This window comes from Bos javanicus, chromosome 19, assembly GCF_032452875.1.
Source record: "Bos javanicus breed banteng chromosome 19, ARS-OSU_banteng_1.0, whole genome shotgun sequence".
Lineage (NCBI taxonomy): Eukaryota > Metazoa > Chordata > Mammalia > Artiodactyla > Bovidae > Bos > Bos javanicus.
In genome coordinates, this window is record NC_083886.1 from 8,280,807 (window position 1) to 8,306,096 (window position 25,290).

Genomic DNA, 25,290 nt, shown 5'->3' on the forward strand with positions numbered 1-25,290 from the left:
AAAATTTCTGTAATGAAAATAGCTTATTTAATTAAACTTTTACTGTTTAAAGCTAGAAGGAAATCAAAACACAAGAAGTCACATATAAGTAAACTTGGCAAGGCAATGGAAGAAGGGTTTGTTGAGATCTCAGCAAAGGCAGAGTCAATACTAGGAAAAAAACAACAGTGAAATCCCAATACCATAACAGAAGCTATTTGAAATGTTTATAAAATTCATAAAACACTACAGCAAATAAATAAATGAGCTACTGTTAACAGAATTATTAACAATCATGAAAAGCCAATCAACTATGATTTTTTAAAGACAAGCCCACTTTGGGTTAAATCAAGACCCAAGGTCAGAGAAAAAAGAGATTGAATGTGGCATATTTTATAACCAGTTAAGGAATATTTTTGACTCACATAGAAAGTACAGCTCTTTGTCTGCTGATTCCTCACTTTGTACTCAGTAAAGACAGTCATAAGCACCCTATGTTAGTGCTTAGAATGGGCAAGGTCTCTACCAAGGGCTTTATATGCGTATTCCTCTGATAAGCACAGCAATCTTAGGAGAGATGTAGGTGCCACATGTTACAGGAAAGGCACTGAGCTACGTAAAGACTGATGGACACACATGTGATGTCAGAAACTGAACAAGCGTAAGGTTGAATGACTGTTAGAGGTCACACAGGGGGTCAGTGGAGGATCTGACACTGAACTCCTAGCCTCTAATGCTGTTGTCTCTACCTTCAGTGTGGGAGCTGTGGGCAGAGACCCTCAAACTCTCAAGGGCCCAGCACATGAAGAAGTGAAGAGGATCCACCGTTCACATAATTTTTACCCAGTAACTGGCGTATTCTACTTGTATGAAACCTGCATTGGTTTTCTTATTTTCCCATGTAACTTAAAAGACTATTGGTTCCCAGCATTCCTGGGATTAAGTGAGATAAAGAACAAGTATTCTAGTGTGTGTGTGTGTGTGTGTGTGTGTACACGCACGCTCTGCCCCTCAGTCATGTCTGAATCTTTGTTACTCCATTGACTGTAGCCCACAAGGCTCCCCTGTCCAGGGGAATTTTCCAGGCAAGAATACTGGTGTGGATTGCCATTTCCTTATCCAGGGGATCTTCACAACCCAGGGATTGAACCCATATATCTTACATCTTCTGCACTGGCAGGCAAATTCTTTACCACTGCGCCATGTGGGAAGGCCCTATTCCTACCATGCCAATAAGCAAATACTTTAAATTAACATAAAATAGAATTAGTTCTATATTCAGAATAAGAAAGTGGTAGCCACTTCATCTCAAAATTTATAATCTTGGACTAGCAGGAAGTAATATTGTGTATTACCGAGAGGAATAGGTATACTGATTTGACTCCATGTGTGATATTACTCAAACAATGACATTGGCACTGATGAATTTTTTTGCTGTCATAAAATTTTAAACAGCAGACAACTCAAGTCAAATATTTCAATCAGCATAAGCATTCATTTTCTTAAAAAGTGTCAATCATAAGTTACAGATCATAACCAGATGGTATCAGCCACAAAAAGCAGACTGGGAGAAGTTGAGAGAGATAGGTGATGCAGAGAATCCTTTGGTTGGACACCTTGGCCTAGAGCTCCAGGGCTGTCAGTTGACAGATCTCAGTAATCACCAGAGCATAGGAGACTGGATTTCTAACAAGGAGACTGGAGATGGTATCCGAGTGCTTTGGACAAGGCCCATGCCTGTGGACCTGGCGATTGAATCAGACCCAAGTGCTACCATGAGCTGAGGATGGTAGATTGCTGTCCTTGCACATCTTATGAGCGTGGTTCCTGTGCTGGGTACAGGCAGAGACACGTTGTGTGTTGTGTCTCCCCAAGGCGGGAGCAAAGGTTCAACTTCCATAACTAAGGTAATCCAGGATTGATATCAGAAGAGCCCATCCGTGACCCCCTGAAGATTCCCATGGGGTGCAAGGACGGACTCTGCTGAGATGCATACAGGGTAAGGCAAATGGTGGCCTGGTCTCCTGATTCTCAAAGGAGCCAGTTCCTCCTGCCCGGGGCCTGTGCCCTTGATGATGTCCCTTCCCCTGGTGTGCTCTGCTCTCCGCATTTGCTCTCTTAACTCCTACCCTGTGGCCACAATAGCACCTCTTGTAGGCATGCTGACTCATCACACTAGCAGTGTTAGCTGTTATCATTAATATGGACTTTTCATCAGATATTATCCTAACACTTCCCCAATTAGAATTCCCTGATTTCTCTTTCTAGATTGAATCCTCAAAGACCACCTTCCCACCTCACTGAGCACCTTGTAATTTTGCACTGTATCACCTCATGATCTTTCCAAGTGTTTAGTTATCTCTTCAATCACACATTATCATGAGGGAAGGGAATGTATGATTAGTGCCCACCACAGAGTCCTTCACATACGAGGCACTGAAGGAACATTTAGCAAGTGAGCTAATCATTAAAGTGAAGGGCTCTCTTTCTCCTTTAAGAACTCAGGTTTTCTTTTTCAAATGTGGAAGTAAGCTTAGAAAAGCAAAGGCGAGTTTTTATGGTTTTTAATGGTCTGTAAAACCTCACCACCACAATGTTCTTAATGGTTTTATTTATTTTGTACACCAAAAAAAATGACTGGTCCTACCGCATTAGGTAGCTACATAAGTTAGTCTCAAGGATGGTTTTGAATAGTTTTCAAAGTAATCAATGATATTTCTGTGAAATTGTTGCCCAAATGAAGAGCTATTATCCAGTGAATTGGTGAAGTAAGGGACAGTTTTCTTTACTGATACTTTCAAAGCTAAAGAAGAAGCTGTTATGTGAGGCAGTAGTAAAAACTTTTCTCAGTAGGTGAGAACATTCTAAGTCTGTTTCCTAGCAACAATTTCCTCAAAGGAACTGAAGAGCTCAAAATTTCAGAGGAATCCTCGATACACTTTTTGTTTGAGGGGCAAGAGCTGGGTGGCAGGGGAGTGAGGGGAATGTATGTAGGGGGCAGGGCAAGTGATCCTAATTCCTTCAAGTTAGTGATACATGTGACATTTTTCTGAATCTCACCATAGGGTCCATCTAAAAAATTCAACTCAATAAAAATGCATCATGCACCTGCCTTACGTAAAAGCTCTGAAAGAAGAATATCCTTGTTTTGTTTTTTTTTTTCCTGGGCCCGGCCATTCAATAATTTAGTACATTGTCAATCTAGGAACCCCAACCCCAATCATCTCTATGATTATAAACAAGGAATTAGGTGGCTTACTAAAATACTTAGGGATTTTCCAATGTGGATTTGGATCTAATTCAAATTATTAACATTCTCAGCAGTTGGAAAAAATGAAGATTCGAGGGAGGCCATCTGGGAGAGAAATTTGGGAAAATGGTACAGTTTTGACTGCCAAGAGTGGAGACATTCCCACCCAAGCAAAATGGTCTCTGTAGCTACCTTCCTAGCTCCAATTCCATGAACTTGTTAGTTTTCCAAGTTGGCCTTCTGATAGTAATAATAACAATAACAGTAACAATACCAGGTAGCACTCTCTTCAGTATGGGCCAGCCTTATATTACTACCTGACATGTATTATCTTATTTAACCATTACATCAGTTCTTTGAAATAGCCACTATTTTTATTTCTCTCCATCCCAAAGCATTGAATCAATTTGCCAAAGTCACGCTATTACTAAAAATGGCAGAGGCTGGAAAAATATTGCTCACCGAGGTGACTCATCTGACTCATCCAGATCCATGTGGGTGGCGTGACGAGTGACATGATCTTTTTGTCAGGCTGAGGACATTGTGACTTGACTGCTCAGGCTGGGAGATGACTGGGATCATTTGAACCTCACAACCCAAACACTTCACATCAATCATGGTGACTTACCTGCCATTCTCAATAAACCTACCACCCTGAAAAATACCCTTTTGGATATAGCCACAATGGATTTTTTAAAAATGGATTTGGAAGCGAATTGTCTGGTGGGCTGCCACCTTGAACAAATTGCCGGCACACCCAGCAGACTCCCTCCAAGCATGGGCACAGTCTAATTGTCCCTCTTTTTTCACTGCTGTCTTGAACGAAGAGAAACTTGGCATTTATTTCAACCTCCCCCTGCCCCCAGAAGACTTGGAAAAGTTTTCTTGGAAAAGAAAACTTGTCCACTTATCCCAATAAGCATGAATTGAGAAAATCGTAATTTTCAGGAGGAGTCTCAGTTAATGGAACAAAGGGTCGGACCTGGGCCTTCTAGAACAGGGTATGCAGTGAGTACGAACCAGGAGCAAGAGGGTGATGAACTGAGCCAGCAGTCTGTGCAACCAGACTCCATATCTCCTCTCACCAGGATCAGACCTGGGAGACAAGTGAGCATCAAGGGATCTCAAAATTGGAGGATGCTCCGGACAGGGAGCTGAGCGTGCAGTGAGGCATCACCATTGACTCACGTGCTTTCTTTGTGGACTGCAGGTCCCTGTGCCTCCAAGAAGAGTTTCCCAAGAAAAAATGGTTTCATCTCTAAGCTTCTCATTTTTTCAAACGAGAAAACATATTCGAAGGCTGCACCTTTGGAGGCAATTCAATGCCCTCTTCACTTGTAATTGGTCACTCTGCATTTTTTTTAACACAGTTTTTTCTCTCTTTGTTTCAGAGGCTACCACTTAAAGACAGGCATTTCACTTGCAGTAAAATGTAAGTACATTTCCTCCTTGAAATGTATCTCCTTCTAGCTCTAATTCCTAAAAGCTCCTAATCCTTAAGGCTCCCATCCCACATTGCTGAATTTTTCAAGTCTGGCTCAACAAATGCAGTTTAAATCTAATATTTCACACTCTTGATTTGTGTAATGTTGTGGAACATTTTATAAACCATTTAGGAAGCAGATTGAACCTGGCTGTGGTTGTGAGCAGGTTACCTCTAAAAGAAGGCTAGAAAAAAAGTAAGGAGGAAAGAATTAGACAGCATTCTTTTAGACATTATGAGAGTGTGACAGCATGCTTTTGAATATTCAAGTTCTCTCGCAAATGGCTGACTACTCTTTATTACTCTTTGTCTGGGTGACCCTTGGAGTCACAGATTGTTTTCCGTTTAACAATACTGTAGTTATCTTAATAATTCTTTCCTATGTATGCTGCATTATAGCCACTCTCTAGACTGGTGTTCTTTCTAGAATGACTCTCTTGAGTATTACATTCCTTTATTCTTGGTACTCTCAGCGTCCCTACCCAAATTACAACCCCTCTCTATTTTAAAAGACAAAATAAAATTATACCAGGTCTGAACTGGCAGTTCTGAGTATTTTAGAGTTTTGCCTTTGAGAATTAGGATGTGACTATTTTTTTCTTTTTTTTAATTAAAATGTATCTAATAATTTTAGCCAGATAATATGAACATTCCATCTGCCTCTGGAATAATTTGATTATGAGAATCTAAGAACAAAGACATCTAATGTTCCTTACCTTGCAACATATATCACAAATTCTTAAAACAGGAAAGTCCCACCAGTCACACTAGACTCTATTGTGCAAGTTCAAAAAGCAGAGGATAAATGTGGATTCAGTATGAAGACTCTCGATATTCAATAGTAGTTTAAGTGGTAGTGAGTTTCTTGTCACTCTGGATAAGTAAGTAGGAGACCAACAATGCCCAGCTCCTGATTCACACAGAATCTCTACTGGAAGGTCCATCTCAGCAGTCACTGAAGCATTTAATTAGACATCTTGGACCAGAGAGAATCCAGAGGTCTCACTTAAATTTTACATATTATGCATGTTCTAATAGATTCTCTTTGAATCATTCAGACCCTGAGAGCAATGATGTGCTCAGGTGAACTGTAAGAAAAACTTAGGTTTTACTGACTTCCCTGGATGATGTCTTCTGTTTGTTCTCTAGAAGAAATTGATCCCACTGCTATTCCCCAAATATCTAAATGTCAGCACAAGAAACATCACCCTTAAAATCATTTACATTTTATGTCTAAGTATTATGCACTCACTGGAATTTGTAAAATGTCAAGTTCTGTGTTATACTGCTTTGGTATTTATTACATTATCAAGACACCTTCATGCTATACATGATTTAAGCAGCTTTTCCCAATAGAGTCATTCTAGATTTTATGAGCAATCTTCCTTTTCACGTGCTATCATGAGTATTGTATAAAGGGTAACTTTTGACTGTACTCTCTCCTTTGAACATAGAATGCCATTCGGGAAACACCACCTGTGTTTCTTCCCTGAATATTCATATTTGGCAGATCTTTTTCATACAGAGTCTGCTTATTACATTTACACTGCTTTTAAATAATTTAATGTTAAATACTAAAACATGGTTGGTATATGTTCATGGTAAAAATTAAGTGAAGGGCAATTTAAAGCAGCATTTTAAGTCATTATATGCAAATATGCAACTATAAACACATATATTGGAGAAGGAAATGGCAACCCACTCCAGTGTTCTTGCCTGGTGAATCCCAGGGATGGGGGAGCCTGATAGACTGCCATCTATGGGGTCACACAGAGTCAGACACGACTGAAGTGACTTAGCAGCAGCAGCAGCAGCAAACACATATATGACTGTTAGCTCAAGATCTCTTGATCAAAATTTCAGTTGAAAACACCTAGATTGAGGGTGGGGGGCGGAAATCTAGTTATGTCACTTTGGGTAATTTATGATCATTTTATTTTTACATTTTTTTCTCAAAGACATACAAAGTGCTTGGTGACCTAGTTTATTAATTCTTAGCAAACTTGCACTAGAATTTTATACCATCTATGTACCTTTCCACATCATCTCAGAGCAACTGGCTCAAAGTTGGTCTGACCTGTGGAGTCATGGAAACGCGTTCAAATCATCAGGCTATTGTGACTGGGGTTCATTTTGGCAGCCAGACTCAATAGGCCCCTCTGGAGTTGGCCTTGTGTCCTAACGATGATTGTATTATACAGTCAATACAAATGGAGAACCACCTAATCAGCACTCCATTCAAACAAGGCTTCCATCCCCAGTGACTGGCAGGAGGCTTTGCAAGTAAAGGTCCTGGGAATGTATATGCGCCAAGTAAAACCCCAGGCCCACTGTGGGGGAGGGAGGGCAGCCTTACGCAAGTCAGGAAGGTGTGCTCACTGCAGCAAAAGGGCAGGTGGTGAACGGAGCTCAGGAGAAAGAACAAGAAGGTGCATGTCTGATTCCCGGATCACTCTCTCAGAAATGGTATGATTTTTGAGAATTTTAGTTAACCTCTCAATTTCTAAGTATCCGTATTATGGCTGGGTGGAGAATGAACAGGGAAGAAAAACATTTTCTTACCTCCGTCTAAGGGTGGTTGTGATAACAGCATAACATTTCAGAAAGATTTTATCATCTAAAAATGCTTTCTATCTTCAAAGGATTCTTATTAATTATCGGAGGCACTTGCTGTTTTTCTGTGGAAGTCCGAGGGACTCTGGAAGCAAACTTTAGGTCTTAAAATCAATATTTCACAATAGAAGAAAAAGAACTATATGGAGCCATAACGTACCCCTGGAAAGACTTGTACCCACATATTTTGTTTCTTTTCAATTACACGTACTCTTTAGGACCACTGCCTCTGGTGGGAGAACTGTCTTCTGGGTGGTATGGATGAGAAAGTTGCCAAACAAACCTGAATTATCCAGAGGCCTGTAAAATGCACAATTGCTTTTTAAGAGGCCTGGTGATATTGTGTGTTCCTTTCGATTTTGGGCAGTAACGATTTTCTGCAATTTGTGGTTTTGCGATTTTTCTTTACGCAGACAACACTCTGGCTCTCATTCAATGCCCCACTGGTTGGGGGCAAGAGGGGAGGAGAGAAAGAGAGAGAGATTCCCTGGGGCTCTATCCACTCCAGAAAAAGAAGGAAATGTTAATGAAATAAGTCAGAAAGAATGCTTGAGACTCGTGGAAGCTGGTTGGTTAGTAAGGAAGAAGCAACTTTTAATAAATAGCCAAATGTGGTTGGGATTTTATCAGGGGCTTCTCTGGTGGCTCAGAGGTTAAAGCGTCTGCCTCCAATGAGGGAGACCCGGGTTCGATCCCTGGGTCGGGAAGATGCCCTGGAGAAGGAAATGGCAACCCACTCCAGTGTTCTTGCCTGGAGAATCCCATGGATGGAGAAGCCTGGTAGGCTACAGTCCACGGGGTCGCAAAGAGTCTGACACGACTGAGCGACTTCACTCACTCACTCAGTCAGGGGCTTTCATCAGCTACGCAAAGCTGATGAAACTCCTTAACTCCTCTTGACTCTCCACTGGGCTTCGTCTAGATTGCAATATCAATCTATTTTCTTTTCCTATATTTGATAAGCCTAGAACAGTCTCTTCTACCAGGTCCCATCAGTCTTCTGGCCTTGATGGGACTGTCTTTAAATACTCCATCTTTAAGTGTCTGCTTGCCAGTTAGGTTAACTTGGCTTTTGTAAATTACCTGAAGATCCGTGTGCCAGAGTTTTTGCCCTTATCTCTTAGCAGAGGTAGCACGTGGATGTAGCTTTTATGTAGATGAGAGAAATTTGTTCTGTTTCTGTTTATCATCTCTGGAAAGGCTTTGCTGACTTGTGTTTGCTTTTTTATGACTGCTAGGCATTGCGACTGAAGTGACTTAGCAGCAGCAGCAGCAGCAGGCATTGTGCTGAAGGATTTAAAGTTGCATCCAGGGTGAACTGTATTTCTTCTCTGTTCACTTCTTTATATCTAAAGAAACCCTGTTCTCCGTGGAGTGGAGTAGATATCCCAGGACTTATGCCCACTGTTCCTGGACTTTTGATGCACAAAGGCAATTGCACAGGCCCCTTATTTCTTCTCTTTCTATGACCTAAACATCACTGCTTCTTTTGCTTCTAGGAAGAATAATTATTACTTGTAGATTAATTGTGTAATTTTCACTTATTTGTGTAATATATGGTCTTCCTATATGTTCCCTAGGGAACTGTTTGTATCATTATAAATCATGTGTTTTTAATTTTGGAAGATGCTTTCAACATGATGCTGTTCAACAGTGCCCCCTCCCCAAGCCTCCCTCCTTACAGCACTCTCCAGAGTCTCCAAGCCTATGGAAGTCCAGTCTGTTTTTTTAGTAGCTCAACCCTTTCAGCTTTATTTTGCTAACCTAAGATAACCTTCAGGTGGTTTGTGCTAGTTTTACTTTTGGAGCTGCTCAGAAGTTCACTGCTTCCTCCACAAGACAATGCTCCAAATATTTTGGAATCTGATCCTCTGTACTCCGTGACTCTTCCATGTCCAGGCTAAACATCCTCAATCCCTTCAATCATTCTTCATATGACTTGGTTTAGTTACCCTTTCCATGTGTCCCAGTCACATTTTTCAATGTTCCTCTTAAAATGTTACAGCCCGGACTGAAAAGAATATTGCCAAGGTGGTTGACCACTGCAGAGCACCAAGGGGGAAAAAAAAAGAAAAGCTCTCATTCCGGGCATGTTATTTCTATCACTATGACCTAAGAGCGCATTGCAAATGGCAATAACACTTTAGTCCTGAGATTGATGCTAAAACATCTACTTATGTTACATAGAAGCAGACACGAAAGCAGATTTTTTCCCCCAGTCCTGTACTTGGTTTGAATATGCAAACCTTAAAGCTTATCCTGGTGACAATGATTAGTTTAAGAATATTAGTAGTGGAAACTGTTAGCAGTTTTTTGAATTTGAATTCTTTTAAAATCCTGTGCCAGTTTGGGGACATACTTGTTTTGCCTCTTGACTTCATTCAAGAAATGGATTTTTTTTTTATTTTATTTTTTAACTTCACGATATTGTATTGGTTTTGCCATATATCAAAATGAATCTGCCACAGGTATACAACAAAAGTAAGTGTCTGGGACTTCAAGCTCCTCAAACATGAAGTCATATTTTATTCATTTGTATCTCCCCTGTTAAACAAACAGATGTTCAAGAAATGCTTTTATGAAACCAGTCAATAAAATCAAATAAGGCAACTTTCCAACACCTGGACAGAGAACCATCTTCTGATATACATCAATGCCCTTTACAAACCAAAAACAAGAGGATTTTATGCTACTGTAGTAATGCTTGGTGGTTTTGTAGCATTATAGTGTGGCCCTCAGGGGTAAGCTGCCTGGATTCTAATCCCACTAGATTTTGCTACCTGTGTGCTTTGGAGCAAGTATCTCCCCATCTGGGTCTATTTCCTGATTTGTAAAATGATGATATTAAGTTATTTGTATCTGCTTCATTTGTTTGTTGCGATGATTAAGTAAACTAATCAATGTCATCTAAAGAATGTACAATAGCTGCCAAAAATTTAAAAATGATAATTAATAGTAGTAATAATAGTCTTGTTTGTTTTGTTGTTGTTCTCAAGACATGCTTGTGCAGCTACCCTATCCTAAGGGGAATCAAAGTAAGTTTGGCATTATTTGTTCATAGTGAACCAATATTGCCTTCAAATAATACCTGTATTACCAAAATGCTATGTGATCTAATTATATAGAACTCAACTGCTTCATGCCTATCAGAGTTTAGGTATTCAAAAGAACCACAAGTATCTAAAAAGATGAAAATAATGTAAATTTTACTAAATTCAAAGAGGAATTATGTTATATTCCACAGCAAACTACGCTAAAGATCTTCTTTATCCAAATTCCTCATAGCAGTTTCTCAAAAATCTGACCTCTTTCTCCATACTGCTTATATAACAGGATCCTAGCCTGTGTTGCTTTTTTTCTCACTTCTGTCTTAATCATGTCCAATTCTGCAGGATTAATAAGCAACTAGTCTATTTTTAGTCTCCAACAATTACATTTCTTGTGTAATTTCAATGTGGTCTTTCCAGCCTATTCCTGGAATATATATATACATATATATATGTATATATAAACATATGTAGATATCATAAATTTTGTTGATGTAATGGATGTATAGCACAAAGTTCACAAATAATAATAAAATATGCAATACTCGGTTCAGTTCAGTCCAGTCACTCAGTCGTGCCCAACTCTTTGCAACCCCATGGACTGCACCACGCCAGGCTTCCCTGTCCATCACCAGCTCCTGGAGCTTACTCAAACTCATGTCCATCAGTCGGCAATGCCATCCAATCATCTCATCCTCTGTCGTCCCATTCTCTTCCTGCCTTCAATCTTTCCCAGCATCAAGGACTTTACCAGTGAATCAGTTCTTCACATCAGGTGGCCAAAGTATTGGAGCTTCAGCATCAGTCCTTCCAATGAATATTCAGGACTGATTTCCTTTAGGATTAACTGGTTTGACCTCCTTGCAATCCAAGGACTCTCAAGAGTCTTCTCCAACACCACAGTGCAAAAGTGTCAGTCTTTCAGTGCTCAGCTTTCTTTACAGTCCAAATCTCACTGGAAAACCATAGCTTTGCCTAGACAGACCTTTGTTAGCAAAATAATGTCTTTGCTTTTTAATATGCTGTTTAGGTTGTTCATAACTTTCCTTCCAAGGAGCAACCATCTTTTAATTTCATGACTGCAGTTACTATCTGAAGTGATTTTGCAGCCCAAGAAAATAAAGTCTGTCACTATTTCCATCTATTTCCTATAAAGTGATGGGACTGGATGCCATGATCTTAGTTTTCTGAATGCTGAGTTTAAGCCAACTTTTTCATTCTCCACTTTCACTTTCATCAAGAGGCTCTTTGGTTCTTCATTTTCTGCCATAAGGGTGGTGTCATCTGTGTATCTGAGGTTATTGATATTTCTCCTGGCAATCTTGATTCCAGCTTATGCTTCATCCAGCCCAGCATTTCTCATGACGTAGTCTGCATATAAGTTAAATAAACAGGGTGACAATACACAGCCTCGGTGTTTCCCTTTCCCAATTTGGAACCAGTCTATTGTTCCATGTCCAGTTCTAACTGTTGCTTCTTGACCTGCATACAGATTTTTCAGGAGGTGGATAAGGTGGTCTGGAATTCCCATCTCTTGAAGAATTTTCCAGTTTGTTGTGATCCACACTGTGAAATTCTTTGGCATAGTCAATGAAGCAAAAGTAGATGTTTTTTCTTGAACTCTCTTGCTTTTTTAGATGATGTTGGCAATTTGACCTCTGGTTCCTCTCCCTTTTATAAATCCACCTTGTACCTCTGGAAGTTCTTGGTTCATGTACTGTTGGAGGCTGGCTTGAATAACTTTCAGCATTAATTTGCTAGCATGTGAGATGAGTGCAACTGTGAGGTAATTTTAACATTCTTTTGCATTGCCTTTCTTTGGGATTGGAATAAAAACTGACCTTTTTTTAAATTTTGTGGCCACTGCTGAATTTTCCAAATTTGCTGGCATATTGAGTGCAGCACTTTAACAGCATCATATTTTAGGATTTGAATACTACCCAAAGCAATTTATAGATTCAATGCAATCCCTATCAAGCTACCAACAGTATTCTTCACAGAGCTAGAACAAATAATTTCACAATTTGTATGGAAATACAAAAAACCTCGAATAGCCAAAGCGATCTTGAGAAAGAAAAATGGAACTGGAGGAATCAACCTACCTGACTTCAGGCTCTACTACAAAGCCACAGTTATCAAGACAGTATGGTACTGGCACAAAGACAGAAATATAGATCAATGGAACAAAATAGAAAGCCCAGAGATAAATCCACGCACATATGGACAGCTTATCTTTGACAAAGGAGGCAAGAATATACAGTGGATTAAAGACAATCTCTTTAACAAGTGGTGCTGGGAAATCTGGTCAACCACTTGTAAAAGAATGAAACTAGAACACTTTCTAACACCATATACAAAAATAAACTCAAAATGGATTAAAGATCTAAACGTAAGACCAGAAACTATAAAACTCCTAGAGGAGAACATAGGCAAAACACTCTCTGACATACATCACAGCAGGATCCTCTATGACCCACCTCCCAGAATATTGGAAATAAAAGCAAAAATAAACAAATGGGACCTAATTAAACTTAAAAGCTTCTGCACATCAAAGGAAACTATTAGCAAGGTGAAAAGACAGCCTTCAGAATGGGAGAAAATAATAGCAAATGAAGCAACCGACAAACAACTAATCTCAAAAATATACAAGCAACTCCTACAGCTCAACTCCAGAAAAATAAATGACCCAATCAAAAAATGGGCCAAAGATCTAAATAGACATTTCTCCAAAGAAGACATACAGATGGCTAACAAACACATGAAAAGATGCTCAACATCACTCCTTATCAGAGAAATGCAAATCAAAACCACTATGAGGTACCATTTCACGCCAGTCAGAATGGCTGCGATCCAAAAGTCTACAAATAATAAATGCTGGAGAGGGTGTGGAGAAAAGGGAACCCTCTTACACTGTTGGTGGGAATGCAAACTAGTACAGCCACTATGGAGAACAGTGTGGAGATTCCTTAAAAAACTGGAAATAGAACTGCCTTATGATCCAGCAATCCCACTGCTTGGCATACACACTGAGGAAACCAGAAGGGAAAGAGACACGTGTACCCCAATGTTCATCGCAGCACTGTTTATAATAGCCAGGACATGGAAGCAACCTAGATGTCCATCAGCAGATGAATGGACAAGAAAGCAGTGGTACATATACACAATGGAGTATTACTCAGCCATTAAAAAGAATACATTTGAATCAGTTCTAATGAGGTGGATGAAACTGGAGCCTATTATACAGAGTGAAGTAAGCCAGAAGGAAAAACATAAATACAGTATACTAACGCATATATATGGAATTTAGAAAGATGGTAACGATAACCCTGTATACGAGACAGCAAAAGAGACACTGATGTATAGAACAGTCTTATGGACTCTGTGGGAGAGGGAGAGGGTGGGAAGATTTGGGAGAATGGCATTGAAACATGTGAAATGTCATGTATGAAACGAGATGCCAGTCCAGGTTCAATGCACGATGCTGGATGCTTGGGGCTGGTGCGCTGGGACGGCCCAGGGGGATGGTATGGGGAGGGGGAGGGAGGAGGGTTCAGGATGGGGAGCACGTGTATACCTGAAATTTTTTTAATTTTAAAAATTAAAAAAAAAAAGAAATATAAAAAAAAAGAAAAAAAAAACAACAAAAAACAAACAAACAAAAAAAAAAGAAATAGCTCAACTGGAATTTCATCACCTTCACTAGCTTTTTTTGCAGTGATTCTTCCTAAGGCCCACTTGACTTGCATTCCAGGATGTCTGGTCTAGATGAGTGATCACACCATCGTGGTTATCTGGGTCATGAAGATACTTTTTATACAGTTCTTCTGTGTATTCTTGGCACCTCTTCTTAATACCTTCTGCTTCTGTTAGGTCCATACCATTTCTGCCCTTTATTGAGTCCATCTTTGCATGAAATGTTCCCTTGGTATCTCTAATTTTCTTGAAGAGATCTCTAGTCTTTCCCATTCTGTTGTTTTTCTCTATTTCTTTGTTGTTTTTTTTTTTTAATTTTATTTTATTTTTAAACTTTACATAATTGTATTAGTTTTGCCAAATATCAAAATGAATCCACCACAGGTATACATGTGTTCCCCATCCTGAACCCTCCTCCCACCTCCCTCCCCATACCATCCCTCTGGGTCGTCTCAGTGCACTAGCCCCAAGCATCCAGTATCGTGCATCAAACCTGGACTATCTCTCCTTGCTATTCTTTGGAACTCTGCATTCAGATGCTTATATCTTTCCTTTTCTCCTTTGATTTAACTTCTCTTCTTTTCTCAGCTATTTGTAAGGCCTCCTCAGACAATTATTTTGCCTTTTTGCATTTCTTTTTCTTGGGAATGGTCTTGATCACTGCCTCCTCTACAGTGTCACGAACCTCCATCCATAGTTCATCAGGCAGATCTTGTCCCTTAAGTCTATTTGTCATTTCCACTGTGTAATTATAAGGGATTTGATTTAGGTCATACCTGAATGGCCTAGTGGTTTTCCCTACTTTCGTCAATTTAAGTCTGAATTTGGCAATAAGGATTTCATGGCCTGAGCCACAGTCAGCTCATGTTCTTGTTTTTTCTGACTGCATAGAGCTTCTCCATCTTTTACTGCAAAGAATATAATCAATCTGATTTCAGTGTTGACCATCTGGGGGTGTGTATTCTCTTGTGCTGTTGGAAGAGGGTATTTTCTATGACCAGTGTGTTGTCTTGGTATAACTCTATTAGCCTTCGCCCTGCTTCATTCTGTACTCCAAGGCCAAACTTGCCCGTTACTCGAGATATCTCTTGGCTTCATGCTTTTGCATTCCAGTCCCTTATGATGAAAAGGACATCTTTTTGGGGGTGTTAGTTCTAGAAGGTCTTGTAGTTCATCATAGAAACGTTCAACTTCAGCTTCTTCAGCATTACTGGTTGGGACATAGGCTTGGGTTACTGTGATATTGAATGGTTTGCCTTAGAAAAGAACAGAAATCATTCGGTCATTTTTGAAATTGCACCCAAGTACTGCATTTTGGACTCTTTTGTTGATCATGAGGGCTACACCATTTCTTCTTAGGGATTCTTGCCTACAGTAATAGATACAATGGTCATCTGAACTAAATTTACCCATTCCAGTCCAATTTAGTTCATTGATTCCTAAAATGTCGATGTTCGCTCTTGCCATCTCCTGTTTGACCACTTCCAATTTACCTTGATTCATGGACCTAACCTTTTAGGTTCCTATGTAATATTGTTCCGTACAGCATCAGACTTTACTTCCATCACCAGTCACGTCCACAACTGGACGTTGTTTTCACTTTGGCTCCATCTCTGCATTCTTTCTGGACTTATTTCTCCGCTCTTCTCCTGTAGCATACTGGGCACCTACCGACCTGGGGAGTTCATCTTTCAGTGTCATATTGTTTTGCCTTTTCATACTGTTTGTCCTGTTATTTATTGTAAATTTCATATAACCAATTGATTCTCACACAACACTTTCCATTAATTTTTGCTAAATCTTGTACTTGTAGTCAACCAATGGCTGTAATTGATGAATAAATGTAGTTTACATATAAATGTGGTTGATATTTATATTTATGTTAATGAGTAAGACAGAGTCCCCCAGTAGCTCAGCAGGGCTTCCCGGGTGGCTCAGTGGTAAAGAACCCACCTGCCAATTTAAGGAGACACAGGTTCAATCCCTTGGTCAGGAAGATCCCCTGGAGGAGGAAATGGCAGCCCACACCAGTATTCTTGCCTGGAGAACCCCATGGACAGAGTGGCTTGTGGGCGATGGTCCATAATCTGCATAGTCAGATACGACTGACTGAGCACAGCACTCAATGAGTAAGACAAAAGTGAAACAAAGCTGTGTGTCACAGACCCACCCATTCATTAAGAATGTGAGCAACTTCTTTACTAAGTTGGATAATATTTTTTTAATACTATAAAATATTTCCTCAAGTTTCTGTATTATTCACAACTCACAACATATTGAGTTATAAACTCAATATTCCTTTTTGCTTACTCTGCTTTACTAATATTTTCTACCTCACTTTCTTAAATTTAGACAACCAATAACAATAAATCAGGATTTGAAGTGTTTATTGATTTTTTTGGTGTAGATACTTTTATCATGGCCAACTTCAAGCAACTAACATGACATCACTGAATATGGAATCAAGAAAGGATCGCAATACCTTTATATGGTGTTTCTACCATACACATGCAATAGATGCAAATAACCACAGAAGAACAGGTAATAATAAAATGTCATAAAACAGATATGAAGTGATGAGTTTTGAGTATTAGATGTCTATTCAAATTTTTTTCATTTAGGTTCACTTATGAGAGTAACCTGGGGCTTCCCTGGTGATTCAGATGGTAAAGAATCTGCCTGCAATGCAGGAAATCTAGGTTTGACTCCTGGGTTGGGAAGATTCCCTGGAGAAGGAAATGGCATCTGAGCAACTAACACACACACATGAGAATAACCTATTCAATGACCTTTGAACTGTGCAAGTCCACTTGTATGTGCGTTTTCTCAATAAATATTGAAACAATATTGCAACAACTTGAAAAAAATCACAAATTGTACAGCCTAGAAATAACAATAAAGAGAAATTAGTATGTTCTGAATGCATAAAACATGTAGATATACACATGGCATACAAAATACATGTTAATCAACTGTTTGAGTTGTTGGTAATGTTTCTTGTCAACAGTAATTAAGTTGGGGTGTCAAAAGTTATATGTAAGTTTTCTACTGCACAAGGAATCAGCACCCCTAACTCCCACATTGTTCAAGAATCAACTGTAGGTTTGTTTGGTTTTTTTTTTTTTTTTTTTTTTGCATTCTTTTCTCCTTTAAATTTAGCTAGTATTGAGTTTATTTGTTCTTTGAAAACTTTACGTGAATCTCACTTTTCTTGAGACTTTCCTTCTCTCCCTCCTTCCATCCCATTCTCCTCACATTGCCTTCTCTATAAGTTTTTCTGTTGCCTCTGCTCCACCCGCCTCACCAGGACTCCCAATCCAACCAAATATCTGATAGAGGCTTATGTTCCTGCTCCATGGCTTTATTGAGGACATCCAAGCTCAGTCATTTGATAAAGTTGAGTGTATTTTCTTCAGCTTCCCTAGGCCACAACTGAATCCCAAGCAACAGTTTTCTTCCTCTTTTGACAAGCTGAGAAGACTCACATTACCTCCTGGCCTCAATCAGTGAGCCCAGCTTTAGCTTCCCACTTGATATGAAGACTGCAACCCTCAGAAACTGCAGGAGCAGAACTCCTGGGCCTCCTGATTCTAGTCCTCCCTTGTTCTGATTCCAAACTGAAGCTCAGCTAGGGGGCTTCACCCCTCCACTTACCTCTTTATGTTCCTGTATTATTTGTTATCTTCAAAAGTAGTGAGTTTCTCTGTGAGCAAGGCTGTATCTTTTTGATACTTTATCTACTTCATTGAGTCCCATATACTTATATGGTTTTCTGGGGAAATGAATTGGGATAATTATGTGATTTTTTAAAATATAAAGGATTACAGCAATAAAAGGAAACACTAGTATAAAGCTGATGTATGGTCTCTGCCTAGAAAACACCCCCTTTCCTTTTTGTCTACCTGAATCTTAATAATTTTTCTCTGGCTACTTACTCTAACTCATGTTTTGTCTTCCTTCAGTTTAGCCTCGTAAATATATATTAAGTTCTACAACATATCAAGCACTATACTAGCACTGAGAATACAATAATGAAGAAGACAGGCATGGTCCTTGTCTTCATGGAACGTGTATCTAGTGTTTTCATTGTTTAGTCTCTAAGTTGTGTTCGACTCTTTAGCCACTTCGTGGACTGTAGCCTGCCAGACTCCTCTGTCTATGGGATTTCCCAGGCAAGAATACTGGAGTGGGTTGCCATTTCCTTTTTCAGGGAATCTTTCTGATCCAGGGATCAAACCCATGTCTTCTGCATCAGCAGGTGGATTCCTTATCATTGAGCCACCTGGAAAACCCGTGTCTAGTATGGGAAACAGCTAAACAAAAATTTGCTGTACAGGATAATAATAATATTAAAGACCTTAGCAATTACCATTAGAGCATCATATTTTACAACTGATTACATACTCATTTTATTATTTTATGATTTGTACACATGGATTAATCATGTTTCCCCAATTCTGAAAGAACCATGAAGATAGTGAATATATATCCTGTAGTTCTCTTATTTATGTCTTTGAATTCACACATTAAGCTGGGGATCCCAGAGCACACAGGATTAAGTAGTCTTCATGCTGCAGTAGGGTAAAAGGCACCAGAGCGAACAAAGAGGTAACTTTAAGGTCAGCTATTATTGCTTTTTGTCAATGGCCATTACAGAAGTTATAGAACAGTTTGTTGGTATAGAGTGATCTTTAAAGTCTCAGTGTACGGTTCAGAATAAGACTATCATGCTAGAGTTAATTTTAAAAAGAAACAGCAGATTATTGTGTCTCCATGTTAATTCAATTTTAAGGCTAAAATAAAGAAACTTTAAAGTGGCTAAAGTAACTTTATTCCTGATTTATGAAGCATCTCATCTTTTAAAAGGAGAGAGGCAGACCAAGGAGGAGACACAATTCTACATAAAAGACACTGTAAAAGCTAACTGTTCAGATCATGAATAGATACCGGGTTAAAGGACCTCCAGGAAACCTCTAGCATATACTCCAATATTTGGATCAAATTAAAGATAGTAAAATTACATCCACCAGATGAACATAACAAGAGACAGAAAATACCAAGTACTAGAGAGAATGTAGAATAGCTGGCATTCCCATATACTGCTGGTAGGTGAAACATTTGGTACAACCACTTTGGAAAACTAGCATTATCTCCTAAAGATGAGCATAGGCATACCTGTAACTTAGAGATTCTATTATTTTATCTACACCCAAGAGAAACGCACTGTGGTATATTCACACAGCGCAATAACTGTAGAGCAATGAGAATATACAATCTGCAACTACGTGGAGCCACTTGAATAAATCTCACAATGTTGAATGAAAGAAGCCAGACATTGGAATGTGCTAATGCAATTAACAAGCATTATGAATTCATTTGGGGAGAACTGATACCTGTTGAACCTTTTCCATTTTATCTTTTTTCCACCAAATGCTGTCATATCAGCAACAGTTGGAGCAGATTAAAGTTATTAGAAAGACTATAAGACAGCAGAGTTTCCATCTGAAGAGGTCAGTGATTTCAGATAGGAGAGGAATACTAGATATCCAGTGAATGAGGCTATGTTCTCAGCCAGAGACTCTGTGGCAATGGGAAAAACATAAGCAAGAAGGGAAACTTGAAAAGAGAGGCTAAAGGCCAGTAAGAAAATTCAAAACAATTGAAAAGGATCATACAGTGAGTTAATGTTGCCATTTAAATACTCAACCACCCAAAGCTGGGAAAGAAAGAGGATCCCATACTTACAAGAAGGACCACACAGTGGCAAAACAGGAACACACCCTGATCTGAGACCAAAATCACACATCTCCTGGTAAAGTTAGGCAAAGTATAGCTGGAGAAAGATTAGAAGGTATAAAGTGATATGGAAGCCAGAAATGGGACTGCCTTCCCTAAACACAGCAGATATGTCAAGAAGCTCTCAGGTAGATAGACTGGACTATCATTAGGACTACCATAACCTTCTCACCATAAGAACCAACTCAGGAAAAATGTTTAAAGGGCTGTGTTTATTATATATACATATATATGCATTTCAAATCTGGAATTACAGTTTTAATTTCCAGGTACATTAAGGGGTATTGAAGAATGTTATCAGATCAGATCAGATCAGTCACTCAGTCATGTCTGACTCTTTGCAACCCCATGAATCACAGCACGCCAGGCCTCCCTGTCCATCACCAACTCCCGGAGTTCACCCAGACTCACGTCCATCGAGTTAGTGATGCCATCCAGCCATCTCATCCTCTGTCGTCCCCTTCTCCTCTTGCCCCCAATCCCTCCCAGCATCAGAGTCTTTTCCAATGAGTCAACTCTTTGCATGAGGTGGCCAAAGTACTGGAGTTTCAGCTTTAGCATCATTCCTTCCAAAGAAATCCCAGGGCTGATCTCCTTCAGAATGGACTGGTTGGATCTCCTTGCAGTCCAAGGGACTCTCAAGAGTCTTCTCCAGCACCACAGTTCAAAAGCATCAATTCTTCGGCGCTCAGCCTTCTTCACAGTCCAACTCTCACATCCATACATGACCACAGGAAAAACCATAGCCTTGACTAGACGAACCTTTGTTGGCAAAGTAATGTCTCTGCTTTTGAATATGCTGTCTAGGTTGGTCATAACTTTCCTTCCAAGGAGTAAGCGTCCTTTAATTTCATGGCTGCAGTCACCATCTGCAGTGATTTTGGAGCCATTAAAATTTAAAACTTATATAAGTAAAAGTGGAAATAAACAAATGGGATTTAAGCAAATGTAAATGCTTTGCACAGCAAAGGAAACCATCAATAAAATAAAGACAACCTATGGAATGGGAGAAAATGTTTTCAAATGATGCAACCAACAGGGAGTCAGTATCCAAAAAACAAAAACTCTAAATCAAAGTATACATGTACCTCAGTGTTCAGAGCAACACTATTTACAATAACCAAGGCATGGAGACAAGCCAAATGCCCATCAACAGATGACTGGGTTAGGAAGAAGTGAGATATACATACATACTTATCACACACACACACATACACACACACACACACATATACATAGAATAGAGCATGATTCAGTCATAAAAAAGAATGAATATAACTTGCAGCAACACGGATGGGCCTGGAGAATGTTACACTTAGTGAAGTAAGTCAGACCGAGAAATACAAATACTACACGTGCATGCTAGGTTGCTCCATTCACGCCCAACTCTTTGTGACTCTGGACTGTAGCCCTCCAGGCTCCTCTTGTCTCTCCAGGCAAGAGTTTTGGAGTGGGTTGCCATGCCTTTCTCCAGGGGATCTTCCCAACCCAGGGACTGAACCTATGTCTCTTACATCGCCTGCATTGGCAAGTGGATTCTTTACCACTGGTGCCACCTGGGAAGCCCCCAAATACTAGATGATATCACAATACTATATAATATCACTATGTGGAATCTAAAAAAAATACAACTGAACTGATATACGAAACAGAAAACAGACATAAAAAGCAAACTTATGGTTACCAAAGCAGAAAGCAGAGGGAGGAGGGAGGGATAAATTAGGATTATGAGATTAACAGATACAAAATACTCTATGAAAAATACATAAGCAATAAAGAATTACTATACAGCTCAGGGAAATATATTCCATATCTTATGATAACTTATAATAAAATATAATCTGGAAAAAAGCTGAATCACTATGCTATGTTCAGTATTACAAATCAACTGTACCTCAATTAAAAAAAACCCTATATAATTATTATATTCTATAATTCTGGGCCTTTAAATACATTTTCAGTTCAGTGAAACTTCACTGTAGTTGGCCAGAGTTCGGCTATAGCCCGTCATGAAATATCACAGATGGGGTGGGGCGTGGGAGTGCAGAAAGCAGGAAGGAGGGCCAAGATGCTGTTCAGAGGGAAGTTCTGAAGGGCACACAGGGTGCGGCGGGAAGGAAGTGTGACTTAAAATACTGTGTACACGATCAGCTTTCCTTTCCTATTCATAACCTATAAACTGCAGCATATTAATTTTTAAATGCGTGTCCAGCATGTGCTAATTGTCAAGCACTGCACTAAGTAAGACAGGTGAAGATCCTTTAGTAAAGACAGACTGTGCTCCTCTTCATTCCAGTGGAGGCATCAAGGTGAAGATAGGACAGAATAACTCTAAGGGAATAACTTCTTGCGCAAAATTTTCCCCAAATGGAGGAGAAACCATGTTTAATCATTTTTCCTGGATTGTTGTCTTTCTCAAGATTCTCACCTCCTTCCTCGTGTGCTTGGTACCCCAAGTCACATGCCCAGAGTAAACACTCTCAATGACTCAAAGTTACTGCATCATGATTCCTAGGCCTTGGTCTTCAGGGCCCAGCAACCTAAGTACAGAGTAGAATTACTCAGCTCTGAGAGGCCCTCTCAAAAACAGATCAACAGAAAGCTGAATGACTAAATGATGTTACTGTTCATCTTTAAGTTTTGGGGTGTGTGTTTTTTTTAATTTTTATACCTGAGATTAGATACCCAGTCCTTTCATAAATCCAGAAAAACTGCATGCAGTCAGCAAGGAAGGGCTGAATATCACTGGATCCAGAGACCCTAAGACCCAGAACTAGAGCTGTAGTTCTAACAAGAGAACCGCCAGGGAGTGGAGGGTTAAGTGAACAAGCTTGCTTGGAGACTCAGCTTGACCCTCTGAAGCTTGTCTCAACTCACCCCTCAGTGAAACAGAAAATTTAAGCCACTGCTTTGCTTTGGAGAAGGTTTTACTTAGAGAAGGATCAACCTTTTGTTCATTAAAACTTGAGGGTACTTCTTTAATCTTAGTAATTAAGATTCTTCTAATTTCAGTATGTGTTTTCCAAAAAAAAGGCTTTCAATAGTATTGAGTACTTGAATTATCAAACATTTGCTGATTGCTTACTTGTCTGTAGCCTCTTGAAATTTGCTAGGTCTTGGTCCCAAAAAAGACAGTACTTGTGTTTTAATTTCTAATATTCAGCGGTCCTTTCTTTTTTGCCATCTGCAAATTTAACTGTATAATATTCAGCAAAAAGCAAAAAAAAAAAAAAAATTAAATCATGTGAGAAATGTTGCCCACCTTCTCACCCACTGATCCTTTCTCAGGCACAAGACTCACTGAAGGCCCAAAGCTGCAGGTCCCTCAGGTCATTCGTTTCATGCACTTTAATGACTTTCCTGGAGTGAAGGTCTCACCAAGTGGAGAGAGATCCCAGTGTTTAAAGATTTTCTTTTGCCTATCATGGTGCCTAAACTTGAGATAACCCTTTACTTGGTGCTCAACAGTGATCTTTCCTGCCACACTAAATGCTTAGATTTATTAAAAGGTGGCCCCACCGTGTGTTATGGGTAAGTTAACGAATCTTCACAGGCTAATTTTGACAATTAGCAATTTTGTACCTTACACGTCAATTTTAAAACCTAAATCTCTCGTGGTCTGTGACTTCGGTGTGGTTCTTCACTTTTGTCAATACTGTTTTTAAGCGGATAAAAACACTTAAAGTAATACTATTTTATCTGCAGACAAGAGAGATAATTTTATTTACAGTGTTTTAAAGGAAAGCACATTCTAGTCCATTTTAATTATGTCATGAAAATGAAGACGAAATAGAAGTAGGGGCTAAGAAACACTATCAACAGAAAAGCAATTCTCTACGGAAACTGGAGAATCCTACTTTTATTTTGAAATTTTAACACAGACCTGCAGGAGCTGGGCTGGTAATTGGTTTTTATAGTTTTGCTACAGCACTAAGTCATGTTTTATGGATTCTTTTATAGGAGAGCTGTGTTGCAATTTATTAAAAGGGAAGACAGACAGCATCAACCTACTAAAAGGTCAGAGAGAAAAAAGCAGATGGGTCTCTTCCCCTGAATCAGGTTAAAATGGTCCTGCCTGTCAAGAAAGCCATCGCTTTGAAGAATTCATTATTCACCCCAAAAGAGGCATCTGTAATCAATGTTGCTTCTTTCTATTTCCCACACCACAACCACCACCTCTAATCAGATGAGGAAGAAATTCAGTAGTAATTGCAAGGCGATTCCAAATTGCATTGGAAATATAACTTGGGAAATAGGCTACCCAGACTAGAGTCCGCTTCCTAATTGGTATGTTTGGAGCAAACCTACCTCATTCATGGCATCATCATGGGCAAAGGCTTCAGTAAGGACTGAACTGAGAGACCTTTTAATCTGTTCTGCCTCCAAAAAAAGAATCTCAAAGAGACCAAGCCCCTTCAGAGACATAATAACGTCAGTCAGTCTCTAACCCATCTCTGCAGCTCTAGTTAACGGCTGCAGCTCAAGTTACAAGGTTGCCCAGCTCTGTTTGGTGGATTCATTCCATTTCCAACCTTCTCTCATTATTTTCTTTACAAACCCCTTTTGTATTTTTTCCCTTGTGGGTCTCATGCTTTGAAGAACTTAGCTTATTAAACAAACAGTTAATGAAAAATAAGTGTTACAATTTTTATGAACCAAAATGGGAAATTGCCCATCAGAACTTTGATTTTGCGGACGTGTTCAGCACTACCACGTGAGTTATTACAGTCCTCTAAAGAAAAAAAGAAACTTTGCATTTTCAATTAGACTTTTTAGAAATGTAGGCAGTCTTCTATTGGCTTATACATCATTAAAATGCTGAAGCCTAATAATACATGAAGGTCTAAGGGTAGTTATCCACATTATAAGGGAGTTTCCATTCAGAGACCTTAAGAACGTTATAAAATCTCTGCTTAGTTCTTGCCTTTCAGGCACAAGCTACAAACATGAATTACTCATTTCAGGGTGCTGTTTAATTCTCTTCACTTGAGAACACACAGTTAACCACCTTGAGCCAAGGGAACCACAAACCCGGGTAAAAGATCTACCACTTTCTGTAGGTAGAACAGCAGCCTTCTGACACCTGTGCTTATCGCTAGAATCATATCCCTCACTTTCCATTTTCCATTCATGTTTATAAAATAAGGAAATAAAATACACTACTCAGATAACTGACCAATAAATGCTACTTTTCAGGCAATGATGGCTTTGCTTGCTTGTTGGCAAGAAGCACCCCATAAAGAAAACTTGACATGGCTGTTTGGTAAGGTATAAGTCTGCATTTGGTAGAGGAAAGGAGACCTAGGGACTTAAATATATAATATACAGAAATGTAAGTCATTTGAAAGTCAAATTTTAAAAGTTGAGAACTAAAGTATCAGAAGTAAGATACAGATTTCCTACGTATATTTCATGTCTTAGACTAACAA

General features: G+C 39.3%; 1 protein-coding gene across 1 annotated transcript in view; it reads left to right on the top strand.

Moving 5' to 3' along the window:
* ANKFN1 (ankyrin repeat and fibronectin type III domain containing 1) overlaps positions 1 to 25,290 on the top strand; it is a 490,285-nt gene that overhangs the window by 171,629 nt on the left and 293,366 nt on the right. The window contains exon 2 of the mRNA XM_061390028.1: positions 4,621 to 4,661. The gene's annotated coding sequence lies outside the window, so the exon portion shown is untranslated. The remainder of the gene's footprint in view (positions 1 to 4,620; positions 4,662 to 25,290) is intronic.